We start from the raw sequence: 13,269 nt of genomic DNA on the forward strand, positions 1-13,269 counted from the left end.
AGACCCGAGTGGATCTTTTGTTGTTATGTATGGTGGATTTTGATGTTATTTTGGGTATGGATTGGCTATCTCCGTGTCGTGCTATTTTGGACGGCCATGCTAAGACAGTGACATTGTCTATGCCGGGTGTGCCACGGATTGAGTGGCGAAGTTCGACTGATTATGTCCCCATTAGGGTAATTTCATTCTTGAAGTCCCAGCGTATAGTTGGAAGGGTTATCTTTCGTATTTAGCTTTTGTGAGAGATGTAGATGCAGAGACTCCTAGTATTGATTTTGTTCCAGTTGTGAGGGATTTTTCCGATGTGTTTCCTACAGACCTGCATGGCATGCCGCTGGATAGGGATATTGATTTTGGTATTGATCTGGTGTCGGGCACTCGGACCATTTCTATTTCGTCGTATCGTATTGCACCAGCGGAGTTGAAGGAGTTAAAGAAGTAGCTTCAGAAACTCCTTGATAAGGGATTTATTCGGCCTAGTGTGTCGCCTTGTGGTGCGTCAGTTCTATTTGTGAAGAAGAAGGATGGCACGATGAGGATGTGCATTGATTATAGGCAGCTGAACAAAGTAACAGTTAAGAACAAGTATCATTTGCCTCGCATTGATGATTTATTCGACCAGCTTCAGGGAGCGAGAGTTTTCTCAAAGATTAATCTCCGATCAGGTTATCATCAATTGAAGATCAAGGACTCGGATATTCTTAAGACGGCTTTCAGGACCCGATACGGTTATTATAAGTTCTTGGTGATGTCTTTTGGGCTTTCCAATGTCCCAGTAGCGTTCATGCATTTGATAAAAGCGTATTTTATCCTTATCTCGACTCGTTTGTCATAGTTTTCACTGATGATATTCTGGTGTATTCGCATAGTCAGGAGGAGCACGCGGAGTATTTGAGAGTTGTGTTGCAGAGATTGAGGGAGGAGAAGCTTTATGCAAAATTCTCCAAGTGTGAGTTTTGGCTCAGTTTAGTGGGTTTCTTGGGGCACGTGGTGTCTAGTGAGGGTATTCTGGTGGGTTCGAAGAAGATAGAGGCAGTTCAGAGTTGGCCCAGACCGTCCTCAGCCACAAAAATTCATAGCTTTCTTGGTTTGGCGGGTTATTACCGCTAGTTTGTTCTGGGATTTTCATCTATCGCATTGACCTTGACCAAGTTGAGTCAGAAGGGTGCTTCATTTGTATGTTTAGATGAGTGTGAGGAGAGGTTTTAGAAGCTCAAGACAGCCTTGACCACAGCTCCAGTGTTAGTTTTGCCATCAACTTCAAGTTCATATACCGTGTATTGTGATGCTTTGAGAGTTGGTATTGGGTGTGTGTTGATGTAGGAGGGGAGAGTTATTTCTTATGCTTCTCGCCAGTTGAAGCCCCATAAGAAGAACTACCCTGTTCATGATTTGGAGTTGGCTGCTATTGTTCACGCGTTGAAGATTTGGAAGCATTATCTGTATGGTGTGTCTTGCGAGGTATTTACTGATCATCGTAGCCTCCAGAACTTGTTCAAACAGAAGGATCTCAATTTGAGGTAGCGGAGGTGGTTGGAGGTTCTAAAGGATTATGATATTACTATATTGTACCATCTGGGGAAGGCCAATGTGGTGGCTGATTCTTTGAGCCAAAAGGCAGTGAGTATGGGGAGTTTGGCATATATTCCAGTTGGAGAGAGACCTCTTGCAGTTGATGTTCAGGCCTTGGCCAATCTGTTCGTGAGATTATATATTTTGGAGCCCAGCCGGGTATCGGCTTGTGTGATTTCTCGGTCTTCCTTATATGATCGTATCAGAGAGTGCCAGTATGATGATCCTCATTTGCTTGTCCTTAAGGACAGAGTTCAGCACAATGATGCCAGATATATGACTATTGGTGATGATGGGGTGTTGAGGATGCAGGGTCGGATATGTGTGCCCAATGTGGATAGGCTTCGGGAGTTGATTCTGGAGGAGGCCCATAGCTTGCAAATATTATCCGGGTGTCGCTAAGATGTATCAGGATCAGAGACAGCATTATTGGTGGAGGAGAATGAAAAAGGACATTGTGGGATTAGTAGCTCGGTGTCTCAATTGTCAGCAGGTGAAATATGAGCACTAGAGACTGGGTGGCTTGCTTCATCGGATGGATATTCCAGAGTGGAAGTGGGAGCGGATCACCATGGACTTTGTAGTTAGGCTCCTACGAACTTTTAAGAAGTTCGATGCTATTTGGGTGATTATGGATCGGGTGACCAAGTTCGCGTACTTCATTCCTATATGTACTACCTATTCTTCAGAGCAGTTGGCAGAGATCTATATTTGGGAGATTGTTCGTTTGCATGGTGTCCCAGTTTCCATCATTTCAGATAGGGGCACTCATTTTACTTTGCAATTTTAGAGGTCTCAAATGGACGGGCAGTCCGAGCGCACTATTCAGATACTGGAGGACATGTTGCGTGCTTGTGTCAGTGATTTTGGAGGGTCATGGGATCGGTTTCTACCGCTCGCAGAGTTTGCTTATAACAATAGCTACCAGTCGAGTATTCAGATGGCTCCATATGAGGCTTTGTATGGGAGGCGGTGTAGATCTCCAGTTGGTTGGTTTGAGCCGGGTGAGGCTAAGCTATTGGGGACAAACTTGGTGCAAGATGCTTTAGAAAAGGTGAAGGTGATTCAGGAGAGGCTTCATACAGCGCAGTCGAGACAAAAGAGTTATGCTGACAGGAAGGTTCGGGATGTATCCTACATGGTTGGTGAGAAGGTATTGTTGAATGTTTCACCCATGAAGGGTGTTATGAGAATTGGGAAGAAGGGTAAGTTGAGTCCTCGGTTCATTGGGCCTTTTGAGGTGCTTCGGAGGATTGGGTAGGTAGATTATGAGCTTGCTTTCCCACCCAGCTTGTTGAGTGTGCATCCAGTATTTCATGTTTCTATGCTCCGAAAGTATATTGGAGATCCGTCTCATGTTCTTGATTTCAGCTCAGTGCAGTTAGATGGTGATTTGACTTATGATATAGAGCCAGCGGCTATTTTGGAGCATTAGGTTCGAAAGTTGAGGTCAAAGATATAGCTTCAGTGAAGTTTCAATGGAAAGGTCGGCCCGTGCAGGAGGCTATCTAGGAGACCGAGTGGGAGATGCAGAGTAGATATCCTCACCTATTTGAGGCTTCAGGTATGTTTCTTGACTCGTTCGAGGATGAACATTTGTTTAAGAGGGGAGGATGTGATGACCCAGCCAGTCGTCTCATGCGTTACCGCTTCGTTTCCCCCATTCATGCTTCTTATTGCTTTGTTTATCGGTATTATGCGTGACCGGGTTGGTTGGCTCAGGTTCGGAGAGGTTTCGATAAGGTTTGAAATACTTAGTCTCTTTTGAGGAAGCTTAAGTTGGAAAAGTCAACCAGATGTTGACTTATGTGTTAAGGGCTCAGATGTGAGTTTCGATTGTTCAAATAGCTTTGGGAGGTGATTTGGGACTTAGGAGTGTGATCGGAACGTGTTTTGGAGGCCCAGAGTAGATTTAAGCTTGAATTGGCAAAATTAGAATTTTGGCGTTTTCCGGTAGATAGGTGAGAATTTAATATAGGGGTCGGAATGGAATTCTGGGAGTTTCAGTAGGTCCATTGTGTCATTTGGGATGTGTGTGCAAAATTTCAGGTCATTCGGACGTGGTTTGGTAGACTTTTTGATCAAAAGCGTAATTCAGAAGATTTTGGAACCTTAGGTGTGAATCCGATGTGTTTTGGTTGATTCGATGTTGTTTGAGGTGTTTTCAAGATTGGTACAAGTTTGGGTAGTGACATATGATGTGTTTGTGCTTTTGGTTGAGGTCCCGGGGGCCTCGAGGTGATTTTGGATGGTTGACGGAAGATAGGAATTTGGAAATGGCAGTTGAAGTGTTGGAACTGCTGTCATAACTGCATCTGCGGGTGGGAGGCCGCAGGTGCGACCCCTGCAGATGCGGAAAAGAGTCGCAGAAGCGGAAGGGGCCAAGGAAAGCTGGAGCCGCAAAAGCGGCTAGGTAGGCGCACCTGCGGAAGAGCAGATGCGGGATTTACATCGCATATCCTGAGCCTGGGATTTAAGTGAGGACCGCAGATGCGGCGTCTTGGACCGCAGAAGCGGTAGCTGGACCGCAGGTGCGGAATCCCTGGGCCAGAAGGTATAAAAGCATTCCTTCATGATTTTTGAGTTGTTCTTCACCATTTCAAGTCGGTTTTGGAGCTTTTTGGGAGATTTTGAAAGGTGATTCAAGGGATAACTTCTGGAAGTATGATTTTTGAGCCTAATAATCGATCCTATGGCATTATTTCACTGATTTGGCCTAAGTTTAATGGAAATTAAGGGTTAAAAATTGGGGATTAAGGCTTGGTATTGGAGACATTGACTTGAGGATTTAAGGGGCCATTTGTGGTCGGATTTTGGGACTTTTGATATGTATGAACTCGTGGGGAGATAAGGAATCTATTGATGTAAATTTTATAGAATTCTGAGACGTGTTCCCGGGGGTCGGGTTTTGGTTAATTTCGGGATTTATGTTGTAAATTGATTATTTTTGCATGGGCTTCATTCCCTTAGCGTATTTTGACGTCGTGATTCTGATTTTGGATAGATTCGACGCAAGTGGAGGATGATTCGAGGGGCAAAAGCGTCGCAGGCTAGAGTTTGGACCGGATTGAGGTGAGTAATGATTTTAAATATAGTCCTGAGGGTATGAAACCCCGGATTGCACATCGTTGTGCTTTATTGAGGTGACGCACACGTTAGATGACGAGCGTAGGGTCGTGCACCGTTGGGGATTGTGACTTAGTCCATCCCGAATGGCTGTTTTACCATGTATTTGATTGAAAACTATTTGCTATCATCGTGTTTTGGGCTGAACGCCATATTTGGGCCTCGTACCAACTATTTGGACCCTTAGAAGATTTTTACTGCTATTTCCTCATTATTTTGATTTTATATCTGTACTCAGTCATGCTATATTATACTGTTTTCATAACTCAGCCATGTTTACTCTGTTTTAATACTTTAAATGATATTTTGGGCTGAGCATCATATTTACTGTGCCCGAGTGGCTTTTAGAGATTTCTGATTGAATAAGGCCGAGGGCCTGTGTTGTGAGGATACCTTTCGGTCGGGCTGCACACCGCAGCAGTGATACACTGATTTATGATTATGAGGCCGAGGGCCTGATATTGTATGCCACGAGGTGGCTTGTTGATATGAGGCCGAGAGCCTATTGGTTATGCCACGAGATGGCTTGATGTTGCGCTTGGGACGTAAGGGGCCCCTCCCGGAGTCTGTGCACCCCCTAGTGAGCGCGGGTACCCATTGTGATATGAGATATAGCCCAAGGGGCTGGTGTTGTTCCATGTTTTTGCCCGAGGGGCTGATTCTATTGGTATTGTGCCCGAGGGGCGGTGTTTTATGTGTTTATCTTTTCTAGTTTCCTGTCATTTTATTATTTAACTGTTAAAAAGGTATTATAAAGAAGCTTAAACTGAACTAAGGTGTTTTTATGAGATTTCACTATTTTATTGCACTTTACTGGTTTTACTCTGCCTCTTTATCGCTTGTTGTTGTGTTTTTACGTGATTTCTATCGCTCAGTCTTCATTTATTGTTATTACTCACTGAGTTGGAGTACTCACTATACTCCCTGCACCATGTGTGCAGATTCAGGCACTTCAGGTCCTACTAACAAAGGTTGATAGCTTCCGGTAGATTTTCGGAATCTACTAGGTAGCTGCTCGGCGTTCGCAGCCCAGTGTTTCTCCCTCTTATCATTATTTCTTTCTCTTGTACTGGATTACGTAATAGACGGTGTAGTCCCTTTCTCATATTCCTAGACTTGTGTTAGATGCTCATGACTGTTGACATCCCGATGTCGGGCTGTGTTTGGTCTTCCGCAGTTGATGTATTTCACTCTATTGTGGTAGTAATCATTATTAATGACTTAATTATGAATTATTATCTATTAAATTAATTGGAAGTTTGTGTCGGCTGGCCTTGTCTTCACGGGAGGCGCCATCACGATCGGGTCTAGGTTTAGGGTCGTGACAATTTGGGACGGGTTTGGAGTTTAAAGCAGCCCAATTTCAAAACTAATTCAAGCCCACTCTTTTTTTAATTCCCTTTTTCTTTTTGTTTCATTTTTGTTTTTCTTTTCTTTTCTTTAATTAAAAATCCTAAATTAAAATCCTACATTAATATAAATTATAAAATTAAGCTAATTACCTAATTATAACTTTTATAACAATTAGTTGACCCTAAATTAAAAGAGAGAAATCGCTAATCTAAAGTTAAAAACTAAAAATGTAAAAACGAGCCATTTTTGTGATTTTCACTTTAATAAAGCAATTAATAAATCCTAAAACATGGAAACAAAATCTAATTGCAACGCATGGTATTTTTGGTACTTTTTCATAATTTTTAATAAAAGTAAACGTGCACAGAAACGCAAACAATTAACAAAACTTCCTACAAAAATCCTATAAAATTGCAAACAATTGGAAAAAATCTATTTCTTTAATTTATAGGAGCATTTCACATAGGACGAAAATCACGTGCTCACACATGCAGAATACAGTGGGCAAGCCGGCAAGGCTGCCATAGAAAACTATACATCCAAAACTGAAAGCCGACAAGGCCACATACAACCCAACTAGACATACTATCTACAAACCTTTAATAGAAATATAACTGTATAAAGACGGGACTGAGCCACGTCATACCCATATATATATATATATATATATATATATATATATATATATATATATATATATATATATATATATATATATATATATATATATATATATACACACACACACACAATATAGAAACGTATCGTACCAAAATCAAAAGCAACTCCGAATCAAGTGGAGCACGCCAACTCTCGCTGATCAGGGATCCTAAGAAGGGGGACCGTCAGCTTGCCTACCTGCACCTGCGAGCATGAAACACAGGCCCCGTGAAATAGGGCGTCAGTACGAAAAATGTATTGAGTATGTAAGGCATGAAAATTAATACGTAAAAGACATAGATGAAACATGGAATATAGAAACACGTCTTTAAATCTGAATAACTTTATAATTCTGAAACATTTATAATGTCATGCACGTGCATATAAATGTCGTGCTATGCATAGGTATGGGTGTACATAATATCGTCAAGCCACTGAGGGCATCCCATCATATCGTCTCGGCCACTGTGGGCACATCATCAACATATACCAGTTGATCAGGTGGTGGTGCGTATATAACGTCATAACCTTTTCCCATATCTCATATACATATATTTACATATATATGTGTATATAACGCCATCTGGTTATGGGTCAATGCACATGAGTGAAATGCATGAAAAATACGTAATACTCTTAATATTCCTTTCGGATAAACTTTTCCAACTGCGTATTATTCTGAGACCCATGAATAGAAGATAATAATAATTCTCATGGGGAATCAAGAATATAGACACTCCTACTATTTTTATAAATAGAGTAATTTATGAAAATTGTGTTGTTGCTCGTTTCTTCAGTATAATTTAAACTATGTCAAAAGAAATAAAGGAGAGTCTTAACATACTTGTTCCTTGAATTATTTGAACGAAGTGAAGCTCCTACTTTTGTGAAATATGTTGAAACGAACTAATGAAGCTCTGCTTTTGAATTTGAACGAAATTTTCTTAGACCTAAAGCTTCTGACTTCAACTTTTTTATGTATGAAAGTTGCTTGGAATGAAGACTTGTAAGGATTTCATTAGCTTCTAACCTTTCAAACTAAGAAGGTAAAGTTTCCTTGTTGTGTTGGGATTTAATTGCACGTTCTGCCCCTTACCCCAAAGCATGAATTATACAACTCTTTTAGTTGTATCATTCAGATGCCTTATAGATAGCCATCTAGGATAGTTGACCTTAAGAGTCATTGCATTGATATTGTTGATTTTTGCCACATTTTTGGGGGTTAATTTTTTTTATCCACTTATTAGTTAATTGGGTAATGTCCTGTTACCCGGCAATCAATCAATTACCCGCACAATTTAAAAATTATCACAAATTACTTAAAATTCTATTTAGTTTTAAAATACTTCATATATACTTTATATATTATATTACCGTGATCATGTGGTACCTTGCATGGTACTAGTTCCTAATTGTCGGGTATTATCGCTCGACCCGTATTTTATTCCAAATTGACCACTTTCAACAAAACTTGTTTTCTTTAATTCGTGTATCCTTTATCCTTCATGACACTTCTTTATCGCTTGTTATAAATAGTGTAAATACATTAATGTCAAGATGATCTCATCCCCGAGTCTACGTCAATTAACCGAAGACGACCACACCTGGATAGGCAAGACCTGGGCTTTAAATTTTAGGCTTGATTTGTGCATAACTTATCTGAAATGGCATTAATTCAATACCTTAAACCCCTTAATAAACTGATTAATAGTCTAATGCTAAATTCCATAAACAAACACACAATAAACCTAGAAAAAATAAAATGTAGGAGAAACAGAAATAGCAAAAATTAGATATTTACACCGAACTGTAACTTCTCGAAGGAATAAGTACGTGAAACTTCTTTAACGAAGAAATAATAAAGAGAATGATGACGAACAGTCGATTTCTTTAACGGAGTTGCGACGCCGCTGAGTTGCTAGACCTATACAGTAAAATGCATTAACAAAGAAGAATTTTAAAAAAGTTATAAACTTTAGCACCCTATACTGGAACACTTCTTAGATTTTGATCTTATAAATGTTCAAAGTCCTTTAGTCATTCCTAGAATTTTTGTGTTTTAATTGGGAGTATTTTTATTCAAAAACATTTCGTGTCAAAAGAGTGGCTAAGTGCTACTCTCTCAATTTCAAAATGAATGAAAATATTTCCTATTTAGTCCGTTTCAGAAAGAATGTTCCCTTTCTAAATTTAAAAAAATATAGTCTTAAATTTTTTATTTTACCCTTATTGAAATGATTTATAGCCACACAAATATTTATAGTATTGATTTACGAGACAAGCGGTGAAGCTAACTGTAGACATGTATTTTTTGACTCTCCCCAAGATTTTACATATTTTAGCATTTAAATACTTAGTTTAGGTCTAATATAATTATTTCAACTAATTTTGACTATTTTACATTATTTTTATCACAAAATTGAAAAATACAAAAATAGTTTCATTTTTCTCTATTTAATTAAGGCATTAGGTATTTTTAGAAAAATATTATTTTTTACCCATTTTTATTTTTAATATAATCCTTGAAAATATCAAAAATAGTTTCATGTCATAATATAGTTGTTTTAGTTAATTAGAATTAGCTTTATATTTTTATGGTATTATTTTAGAAAAGAAATTAATATTTTTAGCCAAATTTCCAAGAATTATGAAATTAAAAACCAAATTAATAACCCAATTCATCAAGCTCAATCTTTTTGGGCCAATTAACCCTTACACCCTAACATTTCTTCTTCATATACACACTAGACCTAACCCTAGAGAAGATCCCTAAGACCTAATTCCAGCCGTCACCAAAAACAACACCCCTGAGATCATCCTCTTCTTCTTTAACCTAGAACACGAGACACGTTCAGCTGCCCACCACAAAACCAGCGTCGCCGCCCTTCAATCTCCAAAACCACAAAGCAGCGGCCACCCAACCCCAAAAGATAATAGTTGCCCGTTAGCAACAACCCGTCTTCTTCACTTCAACTCACCCACTCGCCGGAAAACAAACCAACTGTCACCACTCCGCTGCCATCTCCGCCAGACCCCAGCGGCAAAACCGGTGACCTCCCCATCGTCTCTCTTCTGCCTCAAATCCAAAGAACACCCAGCTCGCCGGAACCTCTGCTTCTTCTTCTCCTCTTCATAAAAAATCGATTCACCACCTGCCTGCCGCCGGGTTTTCTCGCCGAAAATCCGGTAACACTTCTCAGAAACAGCCGCTAGACTCACCACACACACGCACGCTGACAGAAGCAAAAAACAGATTTTAGATTCATGGAGTTCATTTAAGTTCGATTCAGTTGTTGGTCGAGTCCAGGTTTGCCGGCAAGTTCTGGTTTGTTGGTCTTGGTTGAAATTTTCATTCCGGGTTCAGAGTAGATTCAGTCCCATTTCTCAAAATAAAACTATCATTAAAGGTCTAATTCTCTTCCTTCCTTCTTGCATTTTTATTCTCAAACTTTGCTGCTGATTGATTGATTTTGCAATTTAATCTTGTGGCCGGTATTATAATTTGTATGCTAGTGTGTTCTTGGCAGAATAGTTGTTATGCCTTGAATCACTTATTCTTCAATTGAGAACATAAGAAATAGATTGGTTGAGTTGTTGGATTTAGTTAAAAGTTGAAATTAAAGAAGACATTGTCTTAAGACGGGAAAGTGAGTTAAGCTTAAGAATGTTTTTTGATTAATTTGTGTTGTTTGATTTTATTCCATTAATAAGCCGCGGGATCAGGATTTAAATAAAGCATACTGAAATTTGAGTATTATATATTCACTACTTCATTTGATTTTGACCGCTACTAACATGTTTTAGGCCGACCACACTTGGGTAGGCAAGCTTTAAGATTTGATTAATTTTGAGGCGAGAGGTTGTTCCCTTAGTTAAATTTATCTGGGGAATGCCCCGAAAGATTTGTATATATTTTATTCCGTGGAATGCCCCGTAGTATTCTGTAATTGGAGGCCGTGGCGAACATCGTAGAAGAAGTGGCGTAGGATAATTTAGAACTTTAATTTTTCTTCTTTTAATTTTCTTTCATTTAGGTGGGGACGACCTCGAGCCTCTCTTGATTGTTTATTTTCTTTTTGTGTGTTATTACCTCAATTCGAGTATTTTAAAAGCCAACTAGATTGAGTACGCAACCGTAAATTTCACGGGACTTGGGGAGTGCCTAACACCTACTCCCCGAGTCAAATGAACTCCCTTACCCAAATCTCTGGTGCAGACCTAGTTTGGAGTCCAAAGATTTTTAAAAGGAAAATCATTTTAAAAACTGTGACCTGGCACACCGAAACCAATGTCAGGTGGAGACTCTGAGTTATTTCCTTTTGAACACAATTTTGTCACTTTTTAACTAAAAATCCTTTTGAGCTTTACAAATATTTTTATATTTTTGAGAGGGTTTAGTGAAGTTTGTATAAAAAAGGGGTGTGACAGCTCTGGTGACTCTGCTGGGGAGTTGCAAGTTCGAGCTAGTACTTGATCTTGTTGGCTTTGTAGGATATTCGGTTGAGGTTTTTATGTGTTTTGTTTGCTTTATTTTACTTTTATCTTGTTTATGCCGTTTTATTATTTGCTAGTTTCTTATTTATTTACAGTTTTTCCTAATGTGTTACTACTTTATAAACTGTCATCATTTGCATAACCATGGGTCTTCTTTCTGGAACAAGTCTCGGAGTACGTGTCGCATACAAGAACTCTTTGTTGAGCCACCCTTATTTTAGGAGGGGGGTCGTCGGACGTATGGAGTGGGTGGAAAGCTTGTGCAGCCACCATCGACCATACGCTCCCCCGAATTGCCTTATTAGTGAACCCCAAACTTAGGTCAGCCTTTAGGTCATTCTCATTTGCATCATGTCATTTATACCTAGCAGGGTTCGGTCCCAAGCACCGTGTCCCGTTGTAGGAGGCCTATCTAAATTATGTCAAAATGGGCTTATGTCCCAAAAAGACATTTAATCATCCCTATGTGCTGCATGTTGCATCTCTTTAGGGGTAAAAGGGTCATTTGGCGGACTAAGGATATTTGAGGGCGAAATATAAAATGAAGCAACTAGGGCCCACTAACATTTTTCTTTCATAGTTTCCCAAAATCAAAAAAAAAAGAGAAAAAGACAATACAAAAAGATTTTACATTCTCTATCATCTTTCAAAATGACAAAAAAAGTAATTTTTCCAAATTAGTTGCATTTGTTTTTTTAAAAAAAGCTTTCTCCCATGTCTGATCTTCCCGAACTACGCATATCTGATTCTCATCTTTCGGGGCGGGATACGTAGGCAATCCATATAGGGTTCGGTCTTCCTAGTGAGTTTAGGTTCTTGGCTTCGCAGGGTCATAGCCAAATCTTGCATGTCCGGCCACTTTTGGCCACATCGGCAAATCTTGCAAAATGGGATCATTTTTGCAAAAGTGGTTCAATAACCCATGTCTTAGGATCTTGAGTCCACAACTAGGTGTCATATTACTTTAAGGTTCGTACTTTTTGAGTTTGCATCTTTAGCCACTTCTGGCCATATCGGTCGTTTTTGCAAAATGAGTCATTTCTGCAAATTAATTTTGGGTCATGATTATTGGGAGTTGAATCCATATAAGCCTTAGCGAGGTATTTCCATATCTAAGTAGTCACCCTTGATGAGTTTGCACTTCTAGCCATTCTTGGCCACGTAGGTTAATTTTCAAAAATAGCACAATCGTGTCTTGCATGTGTCCAAGTTGTAGTGTCGCAAAGTATCTTGAGCATTGATCTATTTGGTATTATTTTTCTCATTCAAGTGTGGATTCATTTACCAGGACTCGAGCATGACAGATACCCCAGGACCACTGCATTCAAGAGCTGCTTAAGGAGGCTTTTTATATTATGAGTTGTTTTTATGTTTGTCTTTCCCTTTGTAGTCATGTCTGGTAGTTTTGAGTCTTTTAGGTGGTGTAAAATTTTGTCAAGTCTTTTATCATCGCACTTTCCATTTGTATTTGGAAAAAAAAATTAGAAATGAAAAATTCAAAAAGATTTTTATTTTTAGTTTATTTGTCCATTATTTTTCGAGAACTACGCTTGATCTGATTCATGAGGGATATGATACATAGGCAACCTACATAGGGTTCGATCGAATCATTTTTTTTAAAAAAAAATGAAATTGTGGATGTGGGGAGTGAGAGGAAAGAAAAGAGAAAATGGAAATGAACAAAATTGGGATGATGCCAAATGACTTGTGACCCTCGAAGCCATTCTAGAACCATTAATTGTTGCTAGGGGCATCGTATGCAATGTGATATTTATATTTGATAAATGTCCTAACGCTAACATGTTGGCTTTATTTTGCTCCCTTTGTTACTTTCATTATTATCATAACAGATGGTGGTTAGTTTGTGACTTTGGCGAGTCATCTGTGCAACACAAGGTCAAAAGAGCAAGTAGACATGGCTAGTAAAGACTTGGACACTGGAGTTGTAGACCCATCAAGGGAGATTGTAGAATTAGAATCGGAACTGAAAGAGGAGGTCAGAAGGTTGAAGCATCAGATGGCGGAAATGTATCATGCCTGGATTAGGGGACACCCTCCACCCTC

The 13,269-nt window shown here is 39.3% G+C and overlaps 1 long non-coding RNA gene across 1 annotated transcript; it reads left to right on the forward strand.

Annotated features, from left to right (window-relative positions):
* Positions 1-9,389: 9,389 nt before the first annotated feature.
* On the forward strand, positions 9,390-12,722 carry LOC142181218 (uncharacterized). The gene is made up of 2 exons (XR_012709733.1): positions 9,390-10,118; positions 12,494-12,722. It is a non-coding gene; the product is annotated as an uncharacterized LOC142181218 (long non-coding RNA).
* Positions 12,723-13,269: the final 547 nt, after the last annotated feature.

The sequence above is a fragment of the Nicotiana tabacum genome, chromosome 5 (genome assembly GCF_000715075.1).
Source record: "Nicotiana tabacum cultivar K326 chromosome 5, ASM71507v2, whole genome shotgun sequence".
NCBI classification, from domain to species: domain Eukaryota; kingdom Viridiplantae; phylum Streptophyta; class Magnoliopsida; order Solanales; family Solanaceae; genus Nicotiana; species Nicotiana tabacum.